We start from the raw sequence: 16217 nt of genomic DNA on the forward strand, positions 1-16217 counted from the left end.
TTTTGCATATTTTATTTGTCAACATAACACAATATAATCACACTAGTGTCAATTATTTTGGTAATTTATTTCAAACTACCTATCAGCAACTATGTTTGCAACAGTACAAACAACAGATGACAAAAAAGATTCAGGAAGTGATTTTTCACAAATAGATTCCTTACTAGGCCCTTTAACACAGAACTTTGAGTATTAATTCATTTAAACTACACTATCAAAATGTATTTCCTGCACCCCTCAGAAGCACTGCAAAGGCTTGGGGGAGCCAGGAGTAATGGAGAAGCTGAGGGAGAGGGAAGTAATTGCTGGGAAGGAGCCTGGAGTGAATTTTGAGAGTTGTTGGGTGTGGGTGGGGGACGTATGGAAGAGGGGGATTTGTTGGGAGAGGGGAAGAGTGATTGATAGAGACTGGGGAATCCTCCCGTATGGAACTCTGGCTCACCCTTGGCCTCTCCCATTGATTCATGCACACCTGCCCGCTGTCCCTGTGTGTCCCTGCCTCCCCACATCCCTGTGTATCCCTGCCCCCTCTTTTACCCCCATGTGTCCCTGCATCCCCACTTGCATTCTGCTCCTACCTCAGTGTTATCTCACTAGGTCCTGTGACCCCCCTCACCCCGCCCAGGAGACCTGTATGCCCCATTTTGTCTATCTCCCCCATATTCCTTGCCTCCACACCTGACCCCATGGGCAGAGAACTGTGAAGTATCCTCTGACCCCCTCCCTCTCTGGCCAGCTGCTCCAGCCATAAACCAGCTGCTCTCTCTTCTGGTGCCACGGCAGCCCCCAGGGGGGAAAAGGTGTAATTGCAGCGCTGCTCCATCAAAATAAATTATTCTGGGGTGAAAAATAACTTGTGGAGCACATGAAGTTTGTGCTTGTGCAGTGGTGCAGAATTCCTCCGTATCGCATCGCATGTGAAGTGACATCACTGATGTAATCATTGACGTGTAGGGAAGTGTCAAGCCCTGGCACAGAGGTGCGTAGAGCTGTTCGTGTTCTTTCCTCAGCTGTTCACTCATGTTAGCCATGCCCACAGACTACGCAAATGAGTCAAATCACTGTATATGTCTCTGTGATGAACTACTCTCCAAGGAGCCACCCAGGAGTGGAAAGAGACTTTCCATCAGAGACGGATTTGCAGTGAAACAGAGGGTGCCCTGGCACAGGGCCCCTCAACAACAGGGTACCCTAGGGCTAGGCAGTTGTGGGGGCGGAAGCTTGGTCCTCCTGGCTCCTGCTGCAGGCTCCACACCCACCAGCAGCCAAGCTCCCTCCTCCCCGCCTCCTCCCCAGAGCATGCCATGTTCCTGCCCCTCCCTCTCCCTCTCCCTCTTCCCTTCCCCCTCCCTCCCAATGCTTCCCCTGCCGCCAAACAGCTGTTTGCTGGCCCTCAGGTCGCTCTGGGAAGGAGGGGGAGGAGTAGGGCTGCAGCACGCTCGGGGAGCAGGCGGAGAAGAGGTGGGGGAGGGGCCTTAGGGAAAGGGGTGGAATTGGGACAGGGTGGGGCCCCCACACTCCCCCTACACATACCCCCCCAGCCCCCTGCCGTGAGCCGCTCAGGGCAGGGGGCTGGGAGCACCCCCACGACCCCAGCCCTAACTCTTGCACCCCCCTCACAAACCCCCAGCCCTCCCTGACTCCTGCACCCCCCACACATACCTAGCACCCCCAAACCCCATGCCCTGTCTCCAGCACCCCCCCCATCCCCAGCACCAAATGGGAGCTCCTGCACACACGCACACATTCCCACTTGCACTCCTCGCACCAAACGGGAGCTGCCCCCAGTCAGCGCTCCACACCCCAACCTCCTGCCCCAGCCCTGAGCCCCCTTCCCACACCCTAAGTCCTGGCCAGACCCCACACCCCAACGGTTTTTAAAAATTTTTTTAATAAAGAGCTCTTAGCCAAAGCGCTCTACAATCATTAGCTAATGGTACAAACAATATTTGGAAAGATCATGAAGTGGTCCGCCGAGACCCTCCATGATCTTCAAGTGGTCTGTGGAAAAATAAATTAGACTACAAAAACAATCAAGGTACCTCCCTTTATTTTCATTTACTTCCTATGACTTATAGGAGGAGGAAGAAGAAAAAAAGAATGAAGGGGGGGGAGATAAGAGAGAATGTTCTTTTTCTTGGTTGGGTCCCAAGGAGGGGCCCCAAAAATGAAGCTGAGCACAGGGCCCCACTAACTCTAAACCAACACTGCTTTCCATAGAGATTGTTCGAATTTGTAGATGGAAATTTCTGTTAGGGGTGCAAATACTGTTTAAAAAGTTAACCATTTAAATGATTAAAATATGTCATTTAAACAGTTAACCATTTACGCGGCTGGGGCCCATCTGGCTGGTGCGTGGGGGGCTCTGGCTGGGCCCACTTGGGCTGGTGCTGCAGCTGGGCCCGCTCCATCCCTAATTACATCCCTAATTTCTGCACACAGCTCAGAGTGCTGATGGAAGGAGCATGGAGTCATGCAAAGCTGGCCAAAGGTGCACAGGGCAGGGAGCCCACAGAAAGTAGCTTGTGGAGGTAGATTACTGATTGGAGCTGAGGTTCACTCCATGACCCCACAGGTCTCACACCAACTGGGACGGCACAGAGTGTTTTACACGGGGATACTGGAGTTTTCCAAAGTCTCAAGACGTCTCTGGGATGGAATACACCCCTGTATTTAAACCCTACAGACTGCTATAATCATCTATGTACAAATTATGCCTTACAAGGTAGGTATCATTTGAAAACTAATAACTCACTGGCCAGCATGATCATAGTGAAATGTATGCAGCAACTTTGTATAAAAATCTATGAACAGAAGCTGAAATTGCAACTGAAGCGTGTTGACCAGACACGTCTCCGGAGCGGGTAAAACTGTTTCTCAAAAACAAAGGAGATGTTAGCCGAGTTGTCATCAAAGCTGATGGGCCATCACCCATCAAGTAGCCATTCTTTGGAAAGGAAGGCAATCAGGAATAAACTGATCTGCATTTTAGCAACAACAGCATGAAACTTCTTCTCCACCAAAGTTCATGTCTCTCCACATCTAGGGGTCACTGAGAAAATTCTGCATTTCAAAGGGTGATTGAACTATAAAAAAGAGGGGCAAAAACACCTCGTGTTATTTTTCCTGTTCATCTTGTTATCACCTAAGAGGACCCAAAAAAAAAAAAAAAAAAGCAGCCCTTGGACCTCAGGAACTGATCCTGAACTAAAAACTTGGTCAGCAGTGCTACTGGAAACCTGTGGTAAAGGACTTCACTTTGCACCACGTCTGGTTTGTTCACTTTAGTCCTGAGAAGTGTTTATATCTTTCTTTTTCTTGAAACCATTTCTGACTTTGATGCCTCATCACTTGAAATCTACCTTTGTGATTAAATAAATTTTTCTTCTTTAATTGAAATGAAGTGGACTGTGTCGGCAACTCCATTTGGGGTGCGGAAAAATGTAGGTATATTGATCCCCTTAGAGAGGCAATGGACCTATTCTATCAGGACTGTCCAGGAGAAGGCTGGACAATACAAGCCACATATATTTGGGGGGAAATCTGGGACAGTGTGTGTATTGGGATCACCCTGCAGTAATAACCAAGGCTGTGAAAGCCAGAGTGTGAGCTGAGCGTGGCTGGCAGGCAGCAGCTACACACAGACACTCGGGGTGACACCGGAATGCTGGCGGCTGTTTGTGAGTGGTCCGGGTTGGGAGTGACAGCAGCAAAGCATTACTGGGCCCCCCAGGTTACAGGGCGGGCGGTGACACTGTCCCACCTCCCCACCGCATGTCTGGATTACACTCTGGATTGTGATACCCTCATTGTCTCATTGGACAATGAGAATGGACACAACTCATATCCTGGTTGGATGTTGCAAGATTCTGCCATGAGTACAGGTTGTTTCCTGATTGGCTCAGGCCAGCTTTGCCCAGCAGCGTGACCAAGCTGCACGATCCAGCAGAAATGGTATAAAATGTCCCATCTTGTTCAGCACGTTGCTTCCTCAGGTCAAAATGTCTGCACGAAGGAGACGTGAGTGGGACCAGCATTGCCTGGCCATAGAGAACACCGCCTGCTGGGTAACAACTTTAGTTGGGTTGCTGACAAGCACCCTATTAACTCTGGCTTTTAAAGTCCACTGAGAAATCCACCCAGAGAACAGGCGTCTGGCTGGCACAGCACCTTGAGTGAATCGCCTGAATGAACTCCCTCTCCGTCTCAAGAACCAGCCACTGCAACGGTGAAACTGAGCCAGAGAAGTCACCTCCACGCCAGCTCGAACGGATATGTAGAAAAAAAAAGTCATTTTGCATATTTACACACTGGTTAATGAATTGACAGCGTGGTTGTGTTAAGCGAACTGCTTCATATCTGAGTTAACACCCTCTGGGCGACTAAAATGTCTGATGTGCAGAGGCGAGTGGTAACGGCTGGCAGTGCGGGGGGCACAATGTAAAGGCTCTGGTGGTGCGCCGCAGGTTCAGGGCAGGTACTCAAGCGACAAAGGAGTTTTGATTCCTAGACCTACTTTTGATGTCATGTTGGGTTCCCTCCTCCCCCCCAGGGTGCCACCTGATGTACTGGGGAACCACTGAGCCCACCTGCTCCACCAGCCTGGGCTCCCTTACCCTGTCCTGCTGAGCCAGGCCCTCCAGCCTCTTCAGCGCACACAGGTAGGGCCACAACCAACTGCAGAAGGACACAGACACTGAAATCAGCTCTGCATGGGAAGGCTTCAAATAAGGAATTCCCCACATAGGGGCCAACTTCATGGGTGCTCCGGGGCTGGAGCACATATGGGGAAAAATTAGCAGGTGCTCCGCACCCACCGGTAGCCAAGCTCCCCTGTCTTCGCCTCCTTCTCCCACCCCAAGCAGGCCAAGTCCCTGCTCCTCCCCTTCCCTCCCAGCACTTCTCCCCCCCACCACCTAACAACTGTTTGGCAGCGCTTAGGATTTTGCGGGAGGGATAGGGAGGAACAGGGACACGGCACACTCGGGGGAGGAGGCAAGGAAGAGGCAGGGCAGGGGACTTGGGGGAAGAGGGTGGGAAGGGGAGGCAGGGCTGGGGTGAGAAAAGGCGGGGTGGGGTGGGGACTTTGGGAAAGGGGTGGAATGGGGGTGGGGTGAGGGCGGTGCAGAGGCAAGGGGTCAAGCACCTACCAGGCAGAGAGGAAATCGGCGCCTATGATTGCCCAGCATATGATCACAACCCCTCTGGAGTGTAAACCCAAAATTATACTGTCTTGCACTGCATAGAGAACTATACAGCATAAGCTCATGAAATTCGCCCCTTTCCTCAGGGTGGAGGAAGATACGCACAGCTTTTGCCCCCCAGTTATGAATTTCAGAAACTGGTTTTAGTGAAAACAAAACCAAGTTTATTAACTACAAAAGATCGATGTTAGTGATTATAAGAGAGAGCAAACGGATCAAAACAGATTACCGATCAACTAAAACAAACACGCAAGCTAAACTCAATATGCTAAAGAAAGTGGTTGTAAGCATCAATTTCTCACCCTAAATGTTATTTTAGGCAGATTGCAGAGGATCTTGAAGGCAAGCTGCTCTTGCTTGCAACTTAAAACTTCAGATGTTCCTTTCACAGGCTAGACGCTTTCCAGCCCTTCTCTCCCCCCAGCCCATGTCTTTGTTTCTTAAATGTTCACAGCAAACATCTTGGGCGGGGATTCAGTGAAAAACAAACACTGATTAGGTCACTCCCCTGCCTTAAATAGGTTTCACATATGGCCGGAATCCCTTGTTTTCCAGTGTGAGTCCATCCCTAGTCAGTGGAAAAGTACTAATTTTAACATGTAGTTCAGTATCTGGCGTCGTGATCACATGACCCTGCAGCCACAACTCAAAGTCTATTTGCTGGGTCCACAGGAAGGCTTTCCAGGAAGGTGGGATATTGGAATCTTAAAAGACCTATTGTTTTTCCTAGTAGCCCATCCAGACTGATTGCATTGTCTGGTGGGCGTTCCCCAGGTGAAAACCCACTTGTAATGGATTCATAATCAGTATTCCTAACTTCAGATACCAAAATGAGACATGGTTACAAATAGGATAATCATCCAGTAATCATTACCTTTCCAGTGAGACCTCACATAACCCATCTTGCATAAAATACATCTCAGTTATGCTATGAAGAATACGGAGCGCAGTGTCACAGTCATGTTTTACGAAACTATGCCATAGCAACATGAAGCAGCTCTGGGTTGCACTGATGTACTGTATCAATTTGAAGAACAGAGATATTTGCAAACTAAGCCTTTGATAAGATCTTTTGGGGCTCTTGTGATAATATCAGCACCCAATAATTATGTCAGGAATCAGTTCTAATTTAACCATATACAATTATTTCCCCTCTGCATTTGAATCCACCCTCTCTGCTGGATTTACAAAGAAAACGTGGCACTCTTGGGTGTCACAAGTCTCAGAAATCTCATGGTAACCCTCCTGAGGACTATGACGTCTCTCTCCTGGTATCTGTAGTATCACAGAATGCTGAACATGGAGCACAGTAACAAAGCTGGAAAAACAGGTATCGTGCTAGGAGGAGAAGGGTTTGAAAGAATTTTTGGAAAGTAAATTAAAACAGATTTCTGTGCTCAGTCTCCTGTGCCCAGCCCAGAGAGCAGGGATGTTCCAGTCACCTATCTGAGCTTGCCTACAATTCCATTTTCTCTTTACAGTTCACTTTTAACTAGAGATAGACCCCAAACTAGGACACAGAATCCAGACCGCTCAGAAACATGAGGAAAGTCAGATCTAGGTGCAGATTTCAACTTCACAGCTCAGGTTTCTTTTTATGGTGGCCCATTTCAGAACCCAAATCCTAACACTCTTGTGAAGTGACTTGGGTTTGGAACTGAAGATTAGGAGCTTGAATTTGGATCAAAGCTTCACAACTGACCCACTTGTGCTATTAATGTTACAAAGTTTAATAGTGTGACTTTCCAGTTCTTAATTATTACTCATTATAATATATTTTGACATTATCCAATCCAGCAAACTCCTAAATTTATGCTTAATTATAAGCATGTGAGTAGTCCCACTGAAATCAATGGACTTAAGCACACTGAAGTACTCTGGCAGGTAAGGGCCTTAAGAAAAAATGAAATAAAATATTGTCAGTTTCAGGGGAACTGCACTTGTATTCCCCTCATCTTCCCATTTCCCCCTGCCCCCACTTCCCCCCCAGGCTCCCCACCCACCTCCCCATTGCCTTGGCCCCACTGCCTCCACACAGAGCCCAGCAATCTCCCCCTTAGCATTCTGCCTTCCCCAGGCTCCCTATGCACATCCCCATCATCCTGGTTCCCTGCTGCCTCCCCCAGTCTCCCCAGCCATCCCCTCTGGCCCCCAGTGACTCTCCCAGGCTCCCCAGCCATCCCTGCATTGCCCCTGGCCTGTCCAGCTTCCTGCAGGCTCCCTGAGCCCCTCTGCTAAGCCCTGCTTCCTGAATTGCCCTGAGCTTCCTTCTGCAGTCAACCAGCCATACCTTGCTTTTCTCACCAGCCTGGATTATCACAGGGTGACCCCAACACACTCCCAATCCCAGATTTTCGCACAGAAATGTATGTTCTGTCATGTCCAACCCTCTCCCAGACAGTTCAGAAATACTAAATTAGTTATTCCTTTAAAGGGAATAATGTACACCAGCTCATTTCCATAAATTAAGTTACTCCAACATTTTTCTTAAATTTTCTTTCGCTAAAAATTTTGAAATTTCAATTTCTGATCCGCTTCAGAATCAAAACAAATTTAGAAATGTCAGAATTTCCCATGGGATGGACACTGTATTTCCCAATGATCTCTATTCATAACACAAGACCTAGAGAATGTTCAGTGACATAAAGGGTGGGAAATTCAAATCTGATCATAGGAAATACTTTTTCACACAATGGGTGATTATCCAGTGGAATTCTCTGTCACATGATGCTACAGAGGGCAAGAACTTAGCAAGACTCAAAGAGGGAATGGATATTTCTATGGACCACAAGAACTTCCAGAGCTGGAATAGTTAATGCATACAACCATGGCAGGGATATTAAACTTCCTGCTCCAAGACTTGAACTGACTGTAACCATTACAGACCAAGATGAGACCTAGCACAGGAAGATTATCCCCAAATTTGTTAGTGTGGGGTTCTTACACCTCCTCTGCAGCCTCTGATGCTGGAAACAGGACACTGGAGTGGACAGGCCTCTGGTCTGATCCAGTCTGCCTATTCCCTATAACCTAAGTCAGTGACTCTCAACCTTTCCAGACTACTGTACCCCTTTCAGCACTCTGATTTCTCTTGCGTATGCCCAAGTTTCACCTCGCTTAAAAACGATATGCTTAGAAAATCAGACATAAAAATACAAAAATGTCCCAGCACACAAGTATTGAGAAAATGCTGACTTCCTCATTTTTGTCATATAATTATAAACTAAATCTATTGCACTATAAGGATTGTACTTATATTCCAGTGTATAGTATATAGAGTGGTATAAACAAGTCATTGTCAGTATGAAAGTTTAGTTTGTACTGACTTTGGAAGTGCTTTTTATGTAGCCTGCTGTAAAACAAGGCTACTATCTAGATGAGATGGTGTACCCCCAGGGGTACCCCTAATTGAGAACTACTGACCTAAGTGATTTGCCACAGAGGGAGCAAGTGGCAGAGTTAACAATAGAAACCAGGAATCCTGTAGCCCAGCCCAGCCCTGTAGCCACAAGCCCAGCCTTGCTCCCTCATTCAAGGCTCCCAACGCACCTCCGCATGGCCTGTCCTGGCCCAGAGAATGCAGCAAGGCTGCAGCCCATGAGCCGGGCTGGCAGAACCCGGCTATGTTCCCCTCCCTTGATGGCCATCTCAGTGGATGATTTGGGCATGCTCTTGCTCCAGTACTGCTTGATGATGCTGACCCGGTTGGTGTTCAGATCAGGGTTGGGTCCCTCCTTTGAAATAGCACAGAGAGGGGAAGACACGGCTGGGATCCCATTCCAGGGCAGTCCCGACTCCCAGTCCCCACTACTATAACCCCCCAGCCACCCCTGCCCTCTAAGAGACATGGATAGAACCCAGGCATCCTGAGGCCCATGTTGACCCTCCCTGCCCCAAGCCACCTGCCCCACTTCAGCCACTGTTAGCTGTTACCTCTGGCCGCATGAACCACAGGGACTGGACTTCCCCCCCTCTTATGTGAAGCAGTTGCGAGAGGGGGGAAAAGAGATCCAGTCACCTTAGGGGAGGTGCTGTGGGACAGAGGAAATATCCAGTGCAGAAAGGATAAGACTGGGAGAGACATTACTTCACAGATCAGCATCCTCTTCTCCAGCAGCCAGGGATGGTGCTGGCCTTGGGCTCACATCGGTTAGGGGATGCTGGGGTTAGGGGCAACAGGGTCAGTGGTAGTGGTCAAGGCTGGGCTCTGTAGTGCCCCCTCTGTCTGGGGCTGTGTCACACACAGAATCCATCCCTTCTTTCCGCACTGTAGCTTTCACGGCAAAGCACAGCTTGGCGAACTTTTGGAAGACCCGGCTGCGCTGGGCGTCCCGCAGGCGCTTGATGTGTTTAACCTTGGACCATTTATTGCAGCTGGTGTAGATGGCATCTGTGGTGTGCAGGGCTCGGCCCAATGGGCGGGATCTAGGGGTAGCCAGCTGGGGCATGAGCACTTGAGGCCAGAAGATGGCATAGGGCAGTGGCCCTCCCCCTGGCACTGGGCAGGGATATGGGTGTGAGCTCCTGAAACACACACGTTACACAGCTGGGTGAGAGCTCTTGTAACACACACAGCCCTCCGGAAACACGATGAAGTGAGCTGTAGCTCACGAAAGCTCATGCTCAAATAAATTGGTTAGTCTCTAAGGTGCCACAAGTCCTCCTTTTCTTTTTGCGAACACAGACTAACACGGCTGTTCCTCTGAAACACACATACAGCCATGTGAGAGCTCCGGGAACCACAGGGGCTAGAATTAGGGGTGCTATGACACCCCCTGGTTTGAAGTGGTTTCCAATACATACAGAGGTTAGGGTTTGGTTCACTGGCTCTCAGCAGCCCCCCAATACAAACTGCTCCAGTCCCGCCCCTTGCCTGTATCGCGCACAGACACAGAGCGAGCGCTGCTCAGACAAACCCACCACACACAGCCTGGGGCGTGATCTCCTGTGACACACGCACCAACACCGCGCAGCCGAGCAACACACACGACACAGCCCGACCCGTGTGTTACTGCGACACTCCCACGCTGCACAGCCTGGCCGGAGCCCTCTTGTACCCACTAGTCCCCGCCCCCCTCCCAGAGCCGGGAGAGGACCCAGGAGTCCGGGCTCCCAGCCCCCCCGCAGCCAGCTCCCCACGGACTTGGGCCCCAGGCGTCCTGGCTGCTGGAGCTAGCGGCGGAGGCGAGCGGTCCTTGGAGCGCGCGGGAGACGCCGCAGGGCTGGAGTGGGGCGAGGCCAGACACCTGGGTCCCAGCCCAACCCCTGCGCAGGGTGGGTCCCGGCTGCAGCCGCAGAGTGAGGAGCTGGGAGCGGGCGCTGGCGCTGGCGGGAGGCGGCCCCGGGGAGGGAGGCACCAGCCGCGGGGCGGGAAGTCGCTACCCGGGCGGAGGAAGCGGCCGGGGCCGGAGCCGAGCGCGGCGATGGCTGCAGCGGGGCCGGCGCAGGTAGGACGCGGGGCGGGGACTCCCCAGCCGGGGGCTGGGACCCGGGTCCCTCCCACGCTAGTGACCCCGGGGCTGGGAGCGGCTCAGCGCGGCGAGGCAGGGTCCGGGGTCCCGCTTTGCACCAGCGCAGCCCAGGGGTCAGGGGCTGCAGCAGGCGGAGCGCTGGGGCCGGGGAGCGGCTTTGGGGCCCCGGGACCCGCCCACAAAGCCTGGCGGACATGCGGAGCCAGGCGCGACCCCTTTACCCCGAGTCCCCGGGGGGCTGTGCGGGGGGGGGGTCTCCCTGGGTCACAGCTGCTGGGCTGGGGGTTCCCCGGGAGCCGCTGCCCTAGAACCCGCATCCCCTGCTGAGAGCCCGGGCTGGGGCTGGCGCGGAGGGTGCTGAGTGTGTACCGGAGAGGTGGGCAAACTACGGCCCGCGGGACCGTCCTGCCCGGCCCCTGAGCTCCCGGCGGGGAGGCTTGTCCCCGGCCCCTCCCTCACCGTTCCCCCTCCCCGCGGCTACGCCGCCGCCCGGGCAGCGCTCTGGGCTGCGGGGTTGCGCGCTCGGGCGGGGAAGCGCCTCTTGCTCAGGCCTGGCAGCGCAACTCCAGACATGCTGCGCTGAGCGGCATGGTAAGGGGGCCGGGGCAGGGGGTTGGAGAGGGGGCAGAGAGTGCTGGGGGGCAGTCAGCGAGCAGGGGGAGGTTGGATAGGGCAGAGGTGCGGTGGGGACAGGGGGGATTGGATAGGGGGTGGTGTCCTGGGGGTGTGAATGGGGGCAGGGCAGTCAGGGAGCAGGGGGGGTTGGATGGTAGGGGGTCCCGGGAGGTGGCAGTCAGGGGACAAGGAGCAGGGGGGGTTGGATGGGTTGGAGGTTCTGAGGGGGGCAGTAAGGGGGCAGGAAATGGGAGGGGTCGGCTAAGGGGCGGGGGCCAGGATGTTTAGGGGGCACAGCCTTCCTTACCCAGTCCTCCATACAGTTTCACACCCCGATGTGGCCCTCGGGCCAAAATGTTTGCCCACCCTGGTGTAATGCTTGCGCCAGCAGCTCCAGGTGGCGTTTGAGGATGTCACTCTGTATTTCACCCGGAGGGAGTGGGAGCTCTTATCCCAGCCCCCAGAGAAGCAGCTGTACCGGGCTCAGATGCTGAGGAATTACCAGGCCCTTGTTTTCCTGGGTAAGGACCCATTTCTCTTCTTTTAGTCACAGCTGTGAAATGTCGGGTTCCTTCAAAGCCTCTGCTGCCACGTGCCACTCAGCAGCCAAATGGTGGTAAATGTCAGCCCCTTTCAGGCCAGCTTCCTGTTGAAGGACAACTCAGGGCTACAGAGCCTGGGGCTAATCTCTGCGTATTATTTATCTGTTTATTACGTACCTCAGTCCTGGCACAGCGGTGGTAGCAAACAGCACATAAGTAAAAGCCTCTTCCAGGAATCCTAGCCCAGTCACTGAGGGCAGCAACTCTGCCTTAAGAACTGACTCTAGTTAGACGAATAAGGCAGGGAAAAAACTCTCCTGCTGCTTGTAACAGCTCCCCATCTCCTCCAAAAGAATGAACAGCGTAGTAAATTTAACAACCGTACAGTTGAACAATGCTGCATCCTTAGCAAAAGATCTGATAGGTCTGTTTAATCTTTAAGGTGCCACAGGACTCCTTGTTGTTTCTTCTAAGGAAGGTTTATTTCATTATTCTCCTGCCTGGGATCTCTTGCACTCTCGTCTGAAGCAGCGACCGAGAGCAGTGTCCCGTCGTGCTAGGTGCTGTGCAGACACACCCTGACCGAGATCGGGGCCTGGTTGTGCTGGGCTGCACCAACATATAAACGAGTCACTGCCCCCAACGCTTCAGTAATAAAACTGATTCTTTCCCCCCAAACAGGCTCTTCAGGTTCCACACCAGACTTAATCCACTGGTTCGAGGTAAGGGAGGCAGAGCTCTGGATCCGGGATGCCGAGGGCTCCAGGGAAAGCTCCGGGCCTGAGAGCCCCTCCTCAGGTGAGTCGTCATAATCCAGTCCCTTCTGATTTACACACCTGCTAGGAGAGGGCTTCTTAATGTAGAAGGCAAAGGCAGAGCGAGCTCCACTGTCTGGGAGCAGAAGGGAGACCAATGGAGGCTGGGAATTAGGGGCCAGTGTTTATCTTGGAAGGGAACGAGCGTCTGGGAGAGCTCCCTTCACAATGCAATGGACTCTCCCTCACTGGGAGTCTGTCAGTGGAGATGGTGCATCTGCCTCACAAAGCCCTGCTCTAACTCAGCCAAGAGTTACTGGGGTAGATAGTTTGGCAGGAAGCCTGGCTGGATAGTCGCAATGAGCTTGTCTGGCCTTGATGTCGATGAATCATAGAAATGTAGGACTAGAAGGGACCTCGGTAGGTCATCAAGTCCAGTTCCTAGCACTGCGGCAGGGCTAAATGTTACCTAGAGACCATCCCTGTCTCATATCTGTCTAACCTGTTCTTAGTAACCTCCAATGACGGGAGATTCCACAACCTGCCTAGGTAATTTGTTCTGGTGTTTAACTAACCTCAGAGTTTGGAAGTTTTTCTGAATGTCTAATCTAAATCTCCCTTGCTGCAATTTAAGCCCATTACTTCTTGTCCGGGCCTCAGTGTTACCCACACAAAATTCTCTGTCACTCACACAGTCTATAGGTACCCACCCTTACCCGTTCCGTGTGCTCAGGTGTAACCTTACACTCTGCGGGTTTGCGGGATCTTTTACCAGTGAAAGAGCCTTACACAGCAATATCCTACTTAATCTCTATTTATTACCAATCACCACAAACAGAATGCACATGCTAAGCATAAAATGCTCACCACTCCCAATAAGACAGATGAACTTTTCTTGATGGCCAGTCAGGATCAGGTCCACCTGGGGGATTCCTGTTTCTGTACAGTGTCATTGGCAGAGGGTTGAGGTCTGGCAGCTCTGAGCTTGGGGCTGTGTCCTGGAGTTGGTTTCCAAAGAACTTCCTTTAGGACCCCAGTTTATATAGTGAAACTGGAGGCCTGCTTAGCTGTATCTTAACCAATCATTACACTAAAATTTTAGGAACCAATCCTAACATATTGTAACATAATTCTCTAACCAATTATATCCCAGCACCTTAATTGATTTACACCTAGAAAAATTAATTATACAGTAGACAGAAACAATCAAAGAACCAGACAGAGATCATACAGACAAACAATAGGGTAGTGGGGACCATAATGACAAAACAATAAAGAAATGGGGCTTTCACAGCTACCAACTACTGAGAAGTAGTTTCTTGTTAGAGAGAGTGCCATCCAACCAAGTTTTCTGTAACCATCTTAAGATCTGTTTCTTTACCTGGTGACAGTGGGTGCCATTAGAACTGGGTCTCCTTAACAGCCCAGTATTACATTGTGTTAATGTAATTTAGACAGAATAAGAGGATGTGACTTTCTGCTACTCAGTTTATGGCTGCTGCTCTTTCAATCTGGCTGTAGACAAAGGCCATAGGCTTTTAGGCCTTACAATATGGCTACAGGCCTTATAATATGGCTACAGGAAGAGGGCCTGATCCTTACATCAGTGGTTAAGGAGAACAATTTATCACCCTACTCAGTGTAGCAACCTTTTTTCTACACATGTAATCATTCTTCTTGCTCTCCTGTGTGACCCTCCCCAATTTGTCCACATCCTTCTTGAAGTGTGATGCCCAGAACTGGACAGAGTATTCCAGTTGAGGCCTTATCAGTGCTGAGAAAAGTGGAAGAATTACTTCTCACAACTTGCTTGCAACACTCCTGTTAATACATCCCAGAATGATACTTGCTTTTTTGAAACAGTATTCTATTTTTGACTCATTTAATTTGTGATCCAGTATAACCCCAGATGGTTTTCTGCAGTATCCTTTCTTGGCAGTCATTTCCCATTCTCTATTTGTGTAAGTGATCATTCCTACCTCAGTGTAGTACTTTGCATATGATCTCACTGAATGTCATCCTATTTAATTCTGACCATTTCTCCATTTTGTTAAGGTTCTTTTGAATTGTAATCCTGTCCTCTAAAGTGCTTGCCACCCCTCCCAGCTTGGAATCATCTGTAAACTTCATGAGTGAATGCTCCACACCATTGTCCAAATAATGAATAAAGATACGGAATTGAACCGGACCCAGGACAGATCCCTGTGGGATCCCACTTGATATGTCCTTTCAGCTCAATTGTGAACCATAATAACAACTCTGCACAAGTGGCTGGAAAACCACACTCAGACTCACCTTATAGTAGGTTTCCCTAGGCTATATTTCTCTAGTTTGTTTATGGGAAGGTATGCAAGATAGTATCAAAAGCCTTACTAAAGTCAAGATGCGACATCTACTGCTTCCCCATCCACAAGGTTTGTTTCTTGCCAAAGGAGGATATTAGGTTAGTTTGATTATAATTTGTTCTTGAGAAGTCCATGTTGACTCTTACCTGTTGCTGTATTTCCATCTAGGTGTTTACAAATAGAAGGTTTGATTACTTATAAAATCATAGAAAATTAGGGTTTGAAGAAACCTCAGGAGGTCATCTTGTCCAACACCCCTGCTAAATGCAGAACCAATCCCAACTAAATCATCCCAGCCAGGGCTTTGTCAAGTTGGGCCCTAAAAACTCTTATGGATGGAGATTCCACCACCTCCCTAGGTAACCCATTCCAGTGCTTCCCCACCCTCCTAGTGAAATAGTGTTTCCTAATATCCAACCTAGACGTCCCCCACTGCCACTTGAGACCACTGCTCCTGGTTCTGTCATCTGCCACCACTGAGAACAGCCGAGCTCCATCCTCTTTGGAACCCCCCTTCAGGTAGTTGAAGGCTGCTATCAAATCCCCCCTCACTCTTCTCTTCTGCAGACTAAACAAACCCAGTTCCCTCTGCCTCTCCTCGTAAGTCATGTGCCCCAGCTCCGGTAATCATTTTCGTTGCCCTCCGCTGGACTCTCTCCAACTTGTCTCAGGGCAGGATCAGTCATGTAGGAAGAGTGCGAGGTCGTGCGCAGGCAGAGGACGCCATTTTGTAGAGCAGGTCTCAGGCACTTGCAGCGTTTCACTGTAATGCTCTAAAACTGCCCCGGGTTCCAGGCAGCTGCTGCTGCGGGAGCGGAGGCACGTGGGGGCCAGAGGAAATGGTCCTGTGGGCCACGACTTGGAGTATCCTGGTGTATGGGCTGGGTGTGAGGGAGAGGGGGTGGGATGGCCTTTGTCACATCCCCTCTCCTCCTGCTCTCTCAGTGGCACGAAATCGTTGTCACTTACATTGCTTCAGTGTCAATGCTTAGCTCAGCCTGAACGCATCTGTGACTATCTGTAGCTCAAAGGCCTGCCGGGTGGCAGCCATTCACCCCTTCCAGCTCAGCAGTGCCACGGTTCAGGTTGTAAAACAAGACAAAAATGTTTTTGAGGTTACATCACACAAACCCTGAGTGACTTGTCATATACTCAACCCCCTCCCCACCCTCCCCTCGCCAAAAAAAATCCCAATCTTCTTGAGGATTTTAGTGTAGTTTTAGTTTTGCACAAAGAATGAAACAAATGTCAAGCCGTGGAATAAGCTACGTTGTGCTAGGCAGCT

The sequence above is a fragment of the Caretta caretta genome, chromosome 6 (assembly GCF_965140235.1).
Source record: "Caretta caretta isolate rCarCar2 chromosome 6, rCarCar1.hap1, whole genome shotgun sequence".
In the NCBI taxonomy this organism is placed as follows: domain Eukaryota; kingdom Metazoa; phylum Chordata; order Testudines; family Cheloniidae; genus Caretta; species Caretta caretta.